Here is a 13,733-nt window from a genome sequence, read left to right on the forward strand (position 1 = left end):
ACGGCAGCGGGGGAGGGAGTCCATCTCAACAGGCACAGTGCTCACCACCTGTGGCCTGGAGCCCTGGACACAGCTCCAGTGGCCTGGCCGAGATGTGCAACGCCACGCTTCCAGGAGGCCCTGGGAGCTGCTGCTTTGCTGACCCCAGGGTCTGCAGTGGGTTTTTGGCCCTAAGTGCAGTTTTGACAAAGGAATGTGTATTAGCGTTCTCCAGAGAAACAGAACTAATGGGATGGTTGTATGTATAAAGGGGAGTTTATTAAGGAGGATTGACTCACAGGATCACAAGGTAAATTCCCACAACAGACCGTCTGCAAGCTGAGGCGCAAGGAAGCCAGTCCGAGTCCCAAACCTCCAAAGTAGGGAAGCCAGCAGTGCAGCTTTCAGTCTGTGATTAAAGGTCTAAGAGTCCAAAGGCTGAAGAACTTGGAGTCCGATCTTTGAGGACTGGAAGCATCCAGCACGGGAAAACGATGTAGGCCGGAAGACTAAGCCAGGCTAGTCCTTCCACGCTCTTCCACCTGCTTTTGCTCTTCCTCCTGCTTTTGCTGGCAGCTGATCAGATGGTGCCCACCCAGATTAAGGGTGGATCTGCCTCTCCAAATCCACCGACTCAAATGTTCATCTCCTTTGGCAACATCCCCACAGACACACACAGGGACAACACTTTGCATCCTTCAACCCAATCAAGTTGACACTCAATATTAACCATCACAGGGCACCTTCTTTGTAAGGACAGAGAAAGGCCCGGAGGAGCTGGAGAACAGCACTGAGCTCCCACCATCAGTTGTGAAAACTGGATCTCATGTGTTCATGGGCAGACACACATCTGTGTGTGTGTGTGCACGTGTGCATGTGTCAGAGAGAAAGAGAGAGATGAGGGAGGGAAGGAGGAAGGGAGGGAGGAAGATGGATGGGGCTGAGATGGTGATGAAAAGGGAAGAGACTGAGCATGGGAGAGAGTGACAGGCTAGCACCTCCCCATTTCTGTGTTACCTACAAAACCGCAGCCTCGGTAGGGTAAAATTTACCTGAGAACTTCAGCCTGTCTCCCAGGCTGAGTCTAGCACTCAGCCTCCTGGGGGGAGGTCCGGGGAGCAGGGTCTCAGGTGTGCCCCAGGGGTGACAGAAGATGGCAGCATCTCCAGCTGGAAGAGACCTACTAATTAGGCAAGACCTGGGCTGTCACCTCCTCTGACACTTCAGCCCATGCTGATCACCACCAGGTGCACTACTCCAGGACCCGCCTGTCACTTACCTCGCTCCTGGTGGGGAAGCAAATTCTGACTAATTCTGGGTGGGGGACCAGCCTACACCATCCCACCCTTCCAGGACCCCAGGAGGCTGGACCCCAGCGCACTCTGCCCTCCCGCTCGCCCAGTTCAACACAGTCTGCAGCTTCAAATCCAGATCGCAGAGGCCCAGGCTACAGTGACCTATCTGGATTCTGCATCTTGACGTTTCCACGCCGAGAAAGCAAACAGGAAAGGCGTCCTTCAAACACTCCACTCAAAGCTTACCCTCAGACCATTGCAGAAAGCTCAGCTTCTCAGACCTCAGGCAAGCTTGAAAGTACTTTCCTCAACCATTTTTTAAAACTATATATTTTATTGCACTTTAGGTTCTGGGGTACATGTGCAGAACGTGCAGGATTGTTGCGTAGGTACATACTTGACAAGGTGGTTTGCTGCCTCCATCCCCCTGTCACCTATATCTGGCATTTCTCCCCATGTTATCCCTCCCCAACTACCCTACCCCCTGCTGCTGTCCCTCACCTATTCCCCCACAACAGACACCAGTGTGTGATGCTCCCTTCCCTGTGTCCATGTGTTCTTATTGTTCAACACTCACCTACGAGTGAGAATATGTGGTGTTAGATTTTCTTTTCTTGTGTCAGTTTCATCCATGTCCCCGCAAAGGACACAAACTCATCATTTTTTATGGCCGCATAGTATTCCATGGTGTATATGTGCCACATTTTCCTTGTCCAGTCTGTCGTCGATGGGCAGCTGGGTTGGTTCCCGGTATTTGCTATTTATTGTAAACAGTGCCGCAGTGAACATATGTATGCATGTGTCTTTATAATAGAATGATTTATAATCCTTTGGATATATACCCAGTAATGGGATTGCTGGGTCAAATGGAATTTCTATTTCTAGGTCCTTGAGGAATCACCACACTGTCTTCCACAATGGTTGCACTAATTTACACTCCCACCAGCAGTGTAAAAGTGTTCCTATTTCTCCACATCCTCTCCCGCATCTGTTGTCTCCAGAATTTTTAATGATCGCCATTCTAACTGGCGTGAGGTGGTATCTCAATGTAGTTTTCATTTGCATTTCTCTAATGACCAGTGATGATGAGCACTTTTTCGTATGTTCGTCTTTAGACCTAACATGAGTCTGTTGTAGGCAGCATGTATTATAGTATAATAGACATATCATGGCTATACGATTAATGATGCTATAAGGCCCCCTGTGATTTGAACTTGCTTTATGCATCTGATTTGAACTTGCTTTATGTATCTGAGCGCTCCTGTATTGGGTACGTATATATTTAGGATAGTTAGGTCTTCTTGTTGCATTGACCCTTTTACCATTATGTAATGCCCTTCTTTGTCTCTTTTGATCTTTGTTGGTTTAAAGTCTGTTTTATCAGAGACTAGGACTGCAGCTCCTGCTTTTTTTTTTTGCTCTCTATTTGCTTAGTAAATCTTCCTCCATCCCTTTATTTTGAGTTTATGTGAGTCCTTGCACATGAGATGGGTTTCCTGGATACAGCACACTGATGGGTTTTGACTTTTTATCCAATTCGCCAGTCTATGTCTTTTGATTGGGGCATTTAGCCCCTTTACATTTAAGGTTAATATTGCTATGTGTGAATTTTATCATGACATTTTCATGCTAGCTGGTTGTTTTCCCTGTTAGTTGATGCAGTTTTTTCATTGTGTCGATGCTCTTTACCATTTGGTACCTTTTTGGAGTGGCTGGTACTGGTTGTTCCTTTCCACATTTAGTGCTTCTTTCAGGAGCTCTTGTAAGGCAGGCCTGGTGGTGATGAAGTCTCTCAGCAATTGCTTGTTTGTAAAGGATTTTATTTCTTCTTCACTTACGAAGCTTAATTTGGCTGGATAAGAGATTCTAGGTTAAAAGTTCTTTTCTTTAAGGATGCTGAATATTGGCCCCCACTCTCTTCTGGCTTGTAGGGTTTCTGCCAAGAGATCCACTGTGAGTCTAATGGGCTTCCCTTTGTGGGTAACGTGACCTTTCTCTCTGGCTGCCCTTAGCATTTTTTCCTTCATTTCAACCCTGTTGAATCTGACAATTATGTGCCTTGGGGTTGCTCTTCTGGAGGAATATCTTTGTGGTGTTCTCTGTATTTCCTGGACCTTAATGTTGGCCTGCCTTGCTAGGTTGGGGAAGTTTTCCTGGATAGTATCCTGAAGAGTGTTTTCCAGCTTGGATTCATTCTCTCTGTCACATTCAGGTGCACCTATCAAATGTAGCTTTGGTCTTTTCACATAATCCCATATTTCTTGGAGGCTTTGTTCATTTCTTTTTACTCCTTTTTTCTCTATTCTTGCCTTCTCACTTTATTTCATTGAGCTGATCTTCATTCTCTGATATCCTTTCTTCTGCTTGTTTGATTCGGCTATTGAAACTTGTGTATGCTTCGTGAAGCTCTCGTGTTTTTTTCAGCTCCATCATTTCATTTTTATTCTTCTCTATTCTTGTTAGCATTTTGTCAAACCTTTTTTCAAGGTTCTTAGTTTCTTTGTATTGGGTTAGAACATGTTCTTTTAGCTCAGAGAAGTTTGTTATTACCCACCTTCTGAAGCCTGTTTCTGTCAATCCATCAGACTCATTCTCCATCTAGCTTTGTTCCCTTGCTGGTGAGGAGCTGTGATCTCTTGGAGGAAGAGAGGTTTTCTGGTTTTGGGTGCTTTCATCCTTTTTGTGCTGGTTTCTTCCCATCTTTGTGGATTTATCTACCTGTGGTCTTCGTAGTTGGTGACTTTCAGGTGGGGTCTCTGAGTGGATGTCCTTTTAGTTGATGTTGAGGTTATTTCTTTCTGTTTTTTTTTAGTTTTCCTTCTAATGGGCCCCTCCGCTGTAGGACTGCTGGAAGTCCACTGCAGACTCTGCTTGCTTGGGGATCACCTGCAGTGGCTGCAGAACAGTAAGGGTTGCTTCCAATTTCTTTTTCTGTTATCTTCATCCCAGAAGGATAGGTGCCAGATGTCAGCTTGAGTTTTCCTTTATGAGGTGTCTCTTTGGATATACAGGAGTCAGGGAGCTGCTTGAGGAGACAGTCTGTCTCTTATAGGAGCTCAAAAGCTGTGCTGGGAGCTCCATTGTTCCATTCAGAGCTGCTGAGCAGGTATGTCTAAGTCTGCTGCAGCAGAACTCATAACCGCCTTTTTTTCCCAGGTGCTCTATCCTGAGACGGTGGGGCTTTATTTAGAAGTTCCTGGTGTGCTGCTTCCTTTTTTCACAGATGCCCTGCCCAGGAAGGAGGTAGCCTAGTCACAGACTACCATCAGAGGCGTTGCTGAGCTGCTATGGGCTCTGCCCAGCTGCTGTGTGAACTTCCTTGAGGTTTTGTTTATAGAGGTATAGTTAGAATTGCCTCGGTAATGGCAGTCTGCCTCCGTAATGGCCGACTGCCTCTGTAATGGCGGACGGCCTAGGTAATGGCGGACTGCCTCAGTAATGGTGGACTGCCTCAGTAATGGCTGACGCCCTTCCCCCCGCAGAGCTGGACCGTTCTGGGTCCAGCAGTGCTTGCTGTGAAACTCTCAGTCCTGAGTGTTTCAGATTGCTGGTCTTTGTGGGGGTGGGAACCCCCGAGCCAGATCACCTGGCTCTCTGTTTCAGCCCCCTTTTTATCAGTTGAATGGGTGGCTCTGTCTCCCAGGCGTTCCAGGTGCCAGTTAAAATGGCTGCCCAGATTTGTGTGTGGGTTTGTGTGTGGAGACCCACTGCGCTGGCTGAAACAGCCATGCTCGAAACTCGTGGCACTTTTCAGCCTGGGAATCTCCTGGTCTGTGGGCAGTGAAAACTCGTTTGGAAATGCTGCGATCATTCGCCCTCTGCTTTGTTCTTGCGGGAACTGGACTCCAGAGCTGTTCCTATTTGGCCATCTTGGATCTTCTCTCAGAATTCACTTCTTCATTGAGCACAACCTCACCCAGCACCTCCAGGGCACCATGCACTATCACGAGGCAGGGACAGAGCGGGCAGCTGCACACACCAGGCCTTGACCTTGACCTTCTGGATCAGCAAGGGGAGGGAAAACAGACAGGAACAAAATTCCTTCCGAAGGCGTGGGGCACTGTGAAGAAAGTAAAAGGGGATGACAAGGAAGGAGGACATGCCAAGAGGGATGGTCACAGAAGACTTCTCTGAGAGGCAACATTGGAACTGAGACACAAAAGGTCCAAAGAAGAAGACGCCCCAAACCCTGGGAACAGAGAAACCCAGGAAGAGGCACCGCCAGGGCAGGGCCTGAATTCAGAAGGAAGCTGGACATGCAGAAGCTCCGAGAAATGGCCAGGGCAGATTCACAAGAGTGGCCAAGAGGGGAAGGATGGGTCCAATATTCAGTAAGTGTCAGAATCAAGTAAGGCAACGAGATAAGGGAAGGAAACACATCATGGGTAAATATGGGCCCTTGTAAATCAGAAAGACACAGACAGGAGCAGAAGAGGTGTGAGGATGGAGCACAGAAAGATGACACAGGCCAGGTCAGATCCTGTGTGGGTACCAATGGCAGGAAGACAGGAAGAGATGGGCAGAGCCTTATTACATGTGGGTATGAATGACAGAAAGACAATAAGCTATGGGCAGAGGCAGATCATGTGTGGGTATGAATGTCAGGAAGACAGACATGGGCAGAGCAAACCTTGTGTTGGTGTGAGTGTCAGTAATACAATAAGGCATAGGCCAGGTGCAGTGGCTCATGCCTGTAATCCCAGCACTTTGGAAGGATGAGGAGGGCAGATCACTTGAGGTCAGGAGTTTGACACCAGCCTGCAACATGGCAAAACCCCATCCCTGCTAAAAATACAAAAATTAGCCGAGTGCGGTGGTGCCCGCATGTAGTCCCAGCTACTCAGGAGGCTGAGACACGAGAATTGCTTGAACACAAGAAGCAGAGGTTGCAGTGAGCCTAGATCCCACCACTGCACTCCAGCCTGGGTGACAGAGCAAGACTCTGACTGAAAGAAAAAGAAATTTCAATGCCTTTTGTTCATGTGACTTTAGCAATCTTTTGGAAACAAAGACAGCTTTTAAAATTATTGGTTAGCCAGGTGTGGTGGCTCATGCCTGTGATCCCAACACTTTGAGAGGCAGAGGCAGGCAGATCATTTGAGGTCAGGAGTTTAAGATCAGCCTGACCAATATGGTGAAACCTCATCTCTACTAAAAGTAGAAAAAAATTAGCTGGGTGTGGTGGTGCACCCCTGTAATCCCAGCTCCTTAGGAGGCTGAGGCTGGAGGATTGCTTGAACACAGGAGGTGGAGGTTGCAGTGAGCCGAGATAAAAAAAAATTAAAGTTGCTAAGAGTTAACACTGTAATATGTAATTGAGACTACTGGAAAAACAGTTTTACATACAAGGTATGTAAACAAACGATAGTATTTCTTTGATAAAAGATTAGAAGGTGGCGTGGAAATATGGCTTTTGTTAAAGGGAATGTCATTTTGCCTGGTTCAGAGAGTTTGAAAGATTGTCTAAACCTAAAAGAGTCACAAGACAAAACTGAAGGTTTAAGCAAGGTGAAAAGGATGTGAGATGCAGCAGCTGGCAAACCCACTCTCATGACTCCTCCCTGAGGATGCTATTGACACAGGCGGGACTGGAGACGGGTAGAGTGGCAAAAAGAGGACAGGAAAAGACTCAGGGACAATGAGCAGGAGATGGCTGTGGCTTGGAGGTAAAGACATTAGCTGACGGTTGGATGTACAGGCCAGGAACACAAAGGAGAAAGTTCCGGAAGGAAGCTTTGCCTAGAAAGGTGGTGGTAGTGATTGATTTTGTTGTTAGTGCCTCAGAGGGTCTCATCAACTTCCAACTTTATGCCCCAGACCATAGCCTGTACTGTGCTTTCTGTCATCCAGAGGGTTCTTGGTAGCATAGTAGGTACCCAATTTTGTAAATGTTCTACGGAGTCCTGAAAAGGCTATGCTCCCTGTTTGAATTTGATGTCTATTAATAATGCCTTTACAATGATATCAATATCTGCCATTTAATTTTGCATACATCTGTCAAAGACTGAGAACAAAGTCTTTCATTCCTGTGCCTTTCTATTTAATTATCCACAAGGTCCATCTGGTTCTGGTTTCTACTTTTGATTACGTGTAATTGATCATACACAAGTTCATGATCTGCACTTGAACCTCTTACCAGGTAGCCAGCCCTGAGGCATTGACTGCTTTTTCCTCTAATTCTCCCTCGCCTGGATCAGTATTATTACGGTGGCACTTCCTGTTTCCTTGCTGATCGGTTTCTGTCCAGTCCTTTATTTATGGTGGTCTCCGTATATTGCCCAGGCTGGTCTTGAACTCCTGAACTCAAGCAACGCTCCCACCTCAGCCTACCCGGTAGCTGGGACGACAGCAGGCACCACCATGCTCGGCTCACCCCTTTATTCTCATGTTTAAGGGAAATGATGAGGCAGGTAAAAGCATATAATCGTTTAAAAACATCAATCCTGGAATATTTTTAACGTGGGCGTTTAATCTGTTTCTATGTAATGTCATTACATTAAGTTGGTCTTCTGACATATGATTTTCCTTGTTTTGGCTGTTTCTGCTGCCTGATAACTGGCAATGTTTTATTTCCTTTTGTCTTCCACCGTGATTTGCACGTGATATAGCCTGTGTTCTTGAAATTGAACAATTATTGTAACAGCAATATACTTACTGCAGGGAAAGCAGAGTGAAGGTAAGCAAAGTGAAGAGAACATGGCCAGAATCCCAGCTGTCCCTCCATACACGCTATAAACAGGTTCATGTGTATCTTCCAAACGTCTTCTAAACGTGTAAACACATCTCGGTATAAACACACAGTGAGATCCCCTAGAGAAGAAATGCTGCAAATCTGCCTGTGACCTGCTTTGATCAACATATCATGTATCTTTCCATGTGAATAACTTTCCCCTGTGTCACTTTTTCATGACTGCATGGGTGTAACAGAATTTCAACAGTTCCCCCATTGTGGACTGGTTTATGAGCTGTCATTTCTTTTCTTTTCTTTTTTCTTTTTCAAACAGTCTCACTCGGTCACCAGGCACCAGGCTGGAGTGCAGTGGTGCGACCTCGGCTCACTGCAACCTCTGCCTCCCGGGTTCAAGCAATTCTCCTGCCTCAGCCTCCCAAGTAGCTGGGACTACAGGTACGCGCCACCACGCCCAGCTAATTTTTTTGTATCTTCAGTAGATACGGGGTTCCACCATGTTGGCCAGGATGGTCTCGATCTCTTGACCTCGTGATCCACCCGCCTCGGCCTCCCAAAGTGCTGAGATTACAGGCGTCGGCCACCGTGCCCAGCCTATGAGCTGTCATTTCTAACAATGTTGTGATAAACAGGCTTGCTAATACCTTGCTCCTTGAGCACGTGGTTACATCTGCAGGATACACTGGAAGTAGAGAAATTACTAAGTCAATAGGTGTGTGCCTTTTTCAGGCTTTTTCTGTGTGATGCCTAACTGCCTTCTGGATATGCTACACCAAATTCACGTACCATTAGCATGAGTATTTGACATTGGTTTGACTTTTGCTAAATTTTGTTTCAACTTTTAGATTCAGGGAGTACACGTGCAGGTTTGTTACCCGGGCATAGTATGTGACACTGAGGCTTGGGGTACGAATGATCCTGTCACCCAGGTAGTGAGCATAGCACCCAACAGTGAGTGTTTCAACCTTTGCTCTCCTCCCTCCCTCCCGCATCTAGTAGTCCTCACTTTCTTACTGATACCATCTTTATGTCCACCAGTACCCAATATTTATCTCCCACTTGTGAGAACATGCAGTATTTGGTTTTCTGTTCCTACATTAATTCACTTAGGATTATGGCCTCCATGACTTTGCTAAATTTACAAAAGGTGGAGAATGACACACATCCTGTTTTACTTCGTGCTTCTTTAATCACTGGTGAAGCTCAATATTTTTTATGTGTGGTATCAGCCCACAAGTTGACCTGCAGTGGTCCCTGCCCCCTGATAGCCCGTTCTTGTGTAATCCACCCCACAGTGAATCAGGGATCGTCTGTGGGCCAACAGAACATCACAGAAGTCGTCATGTGTCTCTTACGACCCTAAGCTACAAAAGACAGTATTTGCTTCCTATAAATCACATGTTCCTTGTTGCTGAACCTGTGCTCAGTTTTGTGAAAGGTCCGCAGATACCTCTGCCTCTCTCCTGGATCACTTCTGCCTCCCATCCGCTGGAGTCTTGGGAGCCTTTTACCAGAGGGAATAGATAGCTGGGGTGGGCAGCTCCATGAGAACGGAGGCCTTCTGCCAACAGCCACAGAGGAGCCGAGGGCTCCAGTCAACGTGTGTGGATGACCAACCATCCCAGGACCATGGGGTGAGCCGGGGCACAAGCCTCTCAGCGCTAACTCCAGGGACGAGTTATAGTCATCCTACATGTGAGTGAGCCACCTGGGAAGCAGAGCCCCATCCTAGTCAAGCCTCGAGATGACTGCAGTTCCAGCCAACAGCACGTGTATGACCTGTAAGACCCTGGGGCAGAACCACGTGACTGAGCAGTGCCCAGATTTCTGATCATCAGACCCTGCATGAAATCATGAGTGTTTGTGGTTTTAAGCTGCTAAGTTTGGGGGTAATTTTGTTCCACACAAATAATACATTATGTTTTTAAAACATTTTATAAGGATTTAATATGTGATAACGGTATTTATCACATGACTTTACCCTTTGGGAAAAGATGGGTTATTCAGTAAATGATGTAGGAACAATTGGTTTAACCTGGGGTAAAAGATAAAGGTTTTCAATCAAATCATCGTCAGATGTACTGAGGACACTTGAACAGAAAGTAACACACCCACTAGAAGAGGGGCAGGTGTGTCTTGACAGAAGCTCGCTACTGCTCAGGGTCTTTGGCCTTCAACATACACCTCCCTTGACCCATGTCCATCATGCTTCAGGTCTTGGTGGAAACAACGCCTTCTCCACAAGCCCTGCACAATCTTCTCAGCCAGGTAGAGGCTGCCTGGTGGATCTCTCACGGCTATGCCACCTGCCGCATTTTGCCACCACACCTGGCTAACTTTTGTATTTTTAGTAGAGACTGGGTTTCACCATGTTGGCCAAGCTGGTCTAGAATTCCTGACCTCAAGTGATCTGCCCGCCTCAGTCTCCCAAAGTGCTGGGATTATAGGCGTGAGCCACCACGGCTGGCCCAGTCTGCATATTATAATCAATGGTGAGCGACAGTTTAATAGGTAGCATTTTCCTTCACTATTTGGTAAACAGTGGTGCATCTTACAATCAAAAGGGTCTTAGATTTGATGAAATACACTCGTGTTTAAACTGGATAATATAAAGGCCACTTTCTGTGAAAGTTTTACTCTTCTTTCTGAAGAGTGGGCCACCTCTACAGGACAGATACGTTGAAGAAGGTGGACAGGTCCAAGTCTGACTGGGAACACATGAGCTATTCTAAATCTTCAAAATGGAAGTGGTTTAATACAGAATCAGAAGCTTATATGGCTGCTGGAAGGCGGAGGCTAAGGTGAGGAAGTTTCTAGAAATCCAGGAGTGCAAGAGTTGCAGGGAAGCTCCCCTGCCCGCCGGGGTGGTCTCAGCTGCCTGCACAAGTGAAGTAGGTGAGCTTCAAGACGATATCCAGAGGCTGCTGGCAAACCCCACATCTGCCTCCTGCTGATGCTCAAAAGCCTGTCCCATGCAGTCACCAGAAGGAAACAGCTTCTCCTCACCTTCCTCCTTCCAAAATCAGGACACAGCTCCTCTTGTGACAGAATGTTAAGAACCCACGTCTACCGGCAAAGGAGTGCGGCAAGTGTCGCGTTCAGGCTTTATGTCTCTAAGGACAGGGAGGAACCGAGAAGGGCTGGGATGGTGGCAAGTACCAACAATGTCCAGCACTCTAGAACACATCAGTGAATCTGTACGTTAATGTAGAAAAGCCTAATCTCTCTCTTCTTACATGAATATAAAAGGAAAGTTTAAGATACGGGTCCTGCTCCCAATGGACTCACTTCTGCCCCCATGGAAAATGTGCAACCACCCCACCCTTGACATCAGTGCACTTGAGCCTCTGAGGCCAGCCAAAGCCAGGTGGAGGAGTGAGGCCAAAGGAGGAGCGGGGCTTGGCAAGGCCAAAACCCTGCCCTGGCTGCCCTGTTGTCCCTGAGAGATTATTTCCAGAAATGAATGTGCTTAAGTGCTTTGGTTCTATGGCAGAAGAACAGGGCACATCACTTACGGGCACTTGGTGCTGACTCATATGTACTGTCATAAGCGCCCTGATGTCCTCCTTTTCATGAATGCTGGTTTATCTGTTATGTTCTAGGCAGCTCGAGGGGAGGAGCTAGGTCCCTTATTTCTTAAAGATCTCCCCTCAATGCTGATAGCAACCTTAAAGCCAGAAAGATGATCCCAGAACACTAGAGTTGCCTCAATTAGAGCAGGGGGAGTGGCCATGCTTAACTTGAGCACGTGCTAACTATGGAGTGTGGCTCTCAAGGTTCAGTCGCATCAACCTGCTGACAAAATAGGGCAAACAGCCAAGAGAGAGGAAGGACTGTCCACATATTGCAATGGTGGGCTCTCACTTGCATGTCCTCTCAAACCTAGAGCCTTCCCACATTGCCTGGATCAGCCTCAGGGCGCTTCGTGAGCAAGCCCCAGCATCAAGCCATAGCCCCAGAAATTTTAACCTACTTCCTTTACTCAGCCAAGTGCAAGGACAATCCCTCCTGCAGCTTGAAAAAGCAGTGCTTTTCCTCCCAATTACACTGTCACTACTCACAGTATTTACTTTTGAATATTACAGAAGGGCATGGTGACTCTATGTCTACAGAGGGGGACCTTGGTTTAAAAGCTTGGGAAATCCCACTCTAGAACATGTACTGTAAGACATTTCAACAATGAGAAATCACAGACGAAAGGCCAAAGCAAATTCTAGGTGTGCCTGGAAGGTCTTAGAGCACCAGGTGCAGAATTCTGGGGGCTACAGAGCAGAAAATGATGGAATGAGAGGCAAAGCCAGAGGAAGATCATTTCAAGTCTGGAAAATTCACAGGAAGGGTAATATGGCATAATAGTCTATGGACTAAAAGTTTACAAGCCAGATGGGAGGGGAAAAGGGGCCCCAAATCACTCAAGTCTCAGATCACTCAAATCAACACTCCCATTCTAGCCGCTGAGCATCAGCCCTGGAGCCCCGGTAAGGACCCCGTTGTCTCCAGGAAATCACAGGACACGATGCTGGGGAGCAAGAGCAGTGAGGGTTTCTAGGGTCCTCAGCTGTAGCCGCAGCTCCTGGAGAAGGGGACAGGGGTAGGGTAAGTGAGGCTATGCAACTGGAACCCCAGTCCTCCAAGGGCATCCTGCCGGGACAGCTGGGCCATCTGGAGGCAGAGGGCCAACAGCAGGTGCATCCAGGAGGCAGCCTCTGGCCCCCAGTGGTAAAAGAGCAGCCGGAGTTGCCAGCCAGGCGTACGGACTCAGATGGGGTGAGATACCTCGGGGCACTGGCGTTTTCTAGCACACTCGCATCACTGATGATATCATAAGTAATGAAGGCTCTGACCACAGATACGACTCATCGACTGAAGTTCTAACAGCCCCCCTAAGATCTCATTGGAGACCCCTGTAAGAAATCAGCCCTTGGCTCTTAGGCATCTGTTTACAGGTAGAATCTGGGCAGGTTTTAAAACTCAAGTATTTTGGAAAGCCGCAAGCTTACTAGAGTGGCTGTTTCAGTTCCAACCAATTCACACATTAATATAACGCAGTGATGATAAATAAAATCACATCTAAGGCTTTAAATGAATCGTTGAGATTATTTAACTTTATTTTTTTTTAATATGAAAACTGCAAAACATAGTATTTATGTAAACACTGAAGGACTGTTCAAGTGGGTAGAGCATATTCATAGAAACACTTTGAAAGAAGACCAAGTTTAAGTAAGAATCTTATGACATTTAAGAAATAACATAGATGAAGCTATTCTGTAAATAGTTGCAGTCGTGTCTAAAGCATATTTGGTTTTCTAACAAGAAATGGTACATTATTGCCCCTGGTGAACATTTTCTTCATATTTTTAAGTGGCTAATGGTGACAGCACCAATTCTCATAGCTTATAAACCTTATATTTGTTATACAATGTAATAAACATGTTATACATTTATAATGAAATAATAGTGCTGAATATGTTTCACTTGAAAGTTCTAACTTACAAAATAAAGCCGCCAAACATTAGTCTGAATTAATGTATCATTCAAAGTGCAGCAGGATAAATGGCACAGAACTAAGCAAATTAGAAATATTCCATAGGACAGAGAACTTCCCTGTATGGAAACCAATCCACAGATTGTTTCTTGTCCTCTGAAAAGGAAGTTGAGAGGTACTAGTGATGGCAAATAATCCACTTAGATTTCACAAAATAAAACATCTTATAAATATATGGCTCATCCTACCTCTGGGGGAATACAAAATGCCATTTTAAATTTAAAAA

The sequence above is a fragment of the Callithrix jacchus genome, chromosome X, assembly GCF_049354715.1.
Source record: "Callithrix jacchus isolate 240 chromosome X, calJac240_pri, whole genome shotgun sequence".
NCBI classification, from domain to species: Eukaryota; Metazoa; Chordata; class Mammalia; order Primates; family Cebidae; genus Callithrix; species Callithrix jacchus.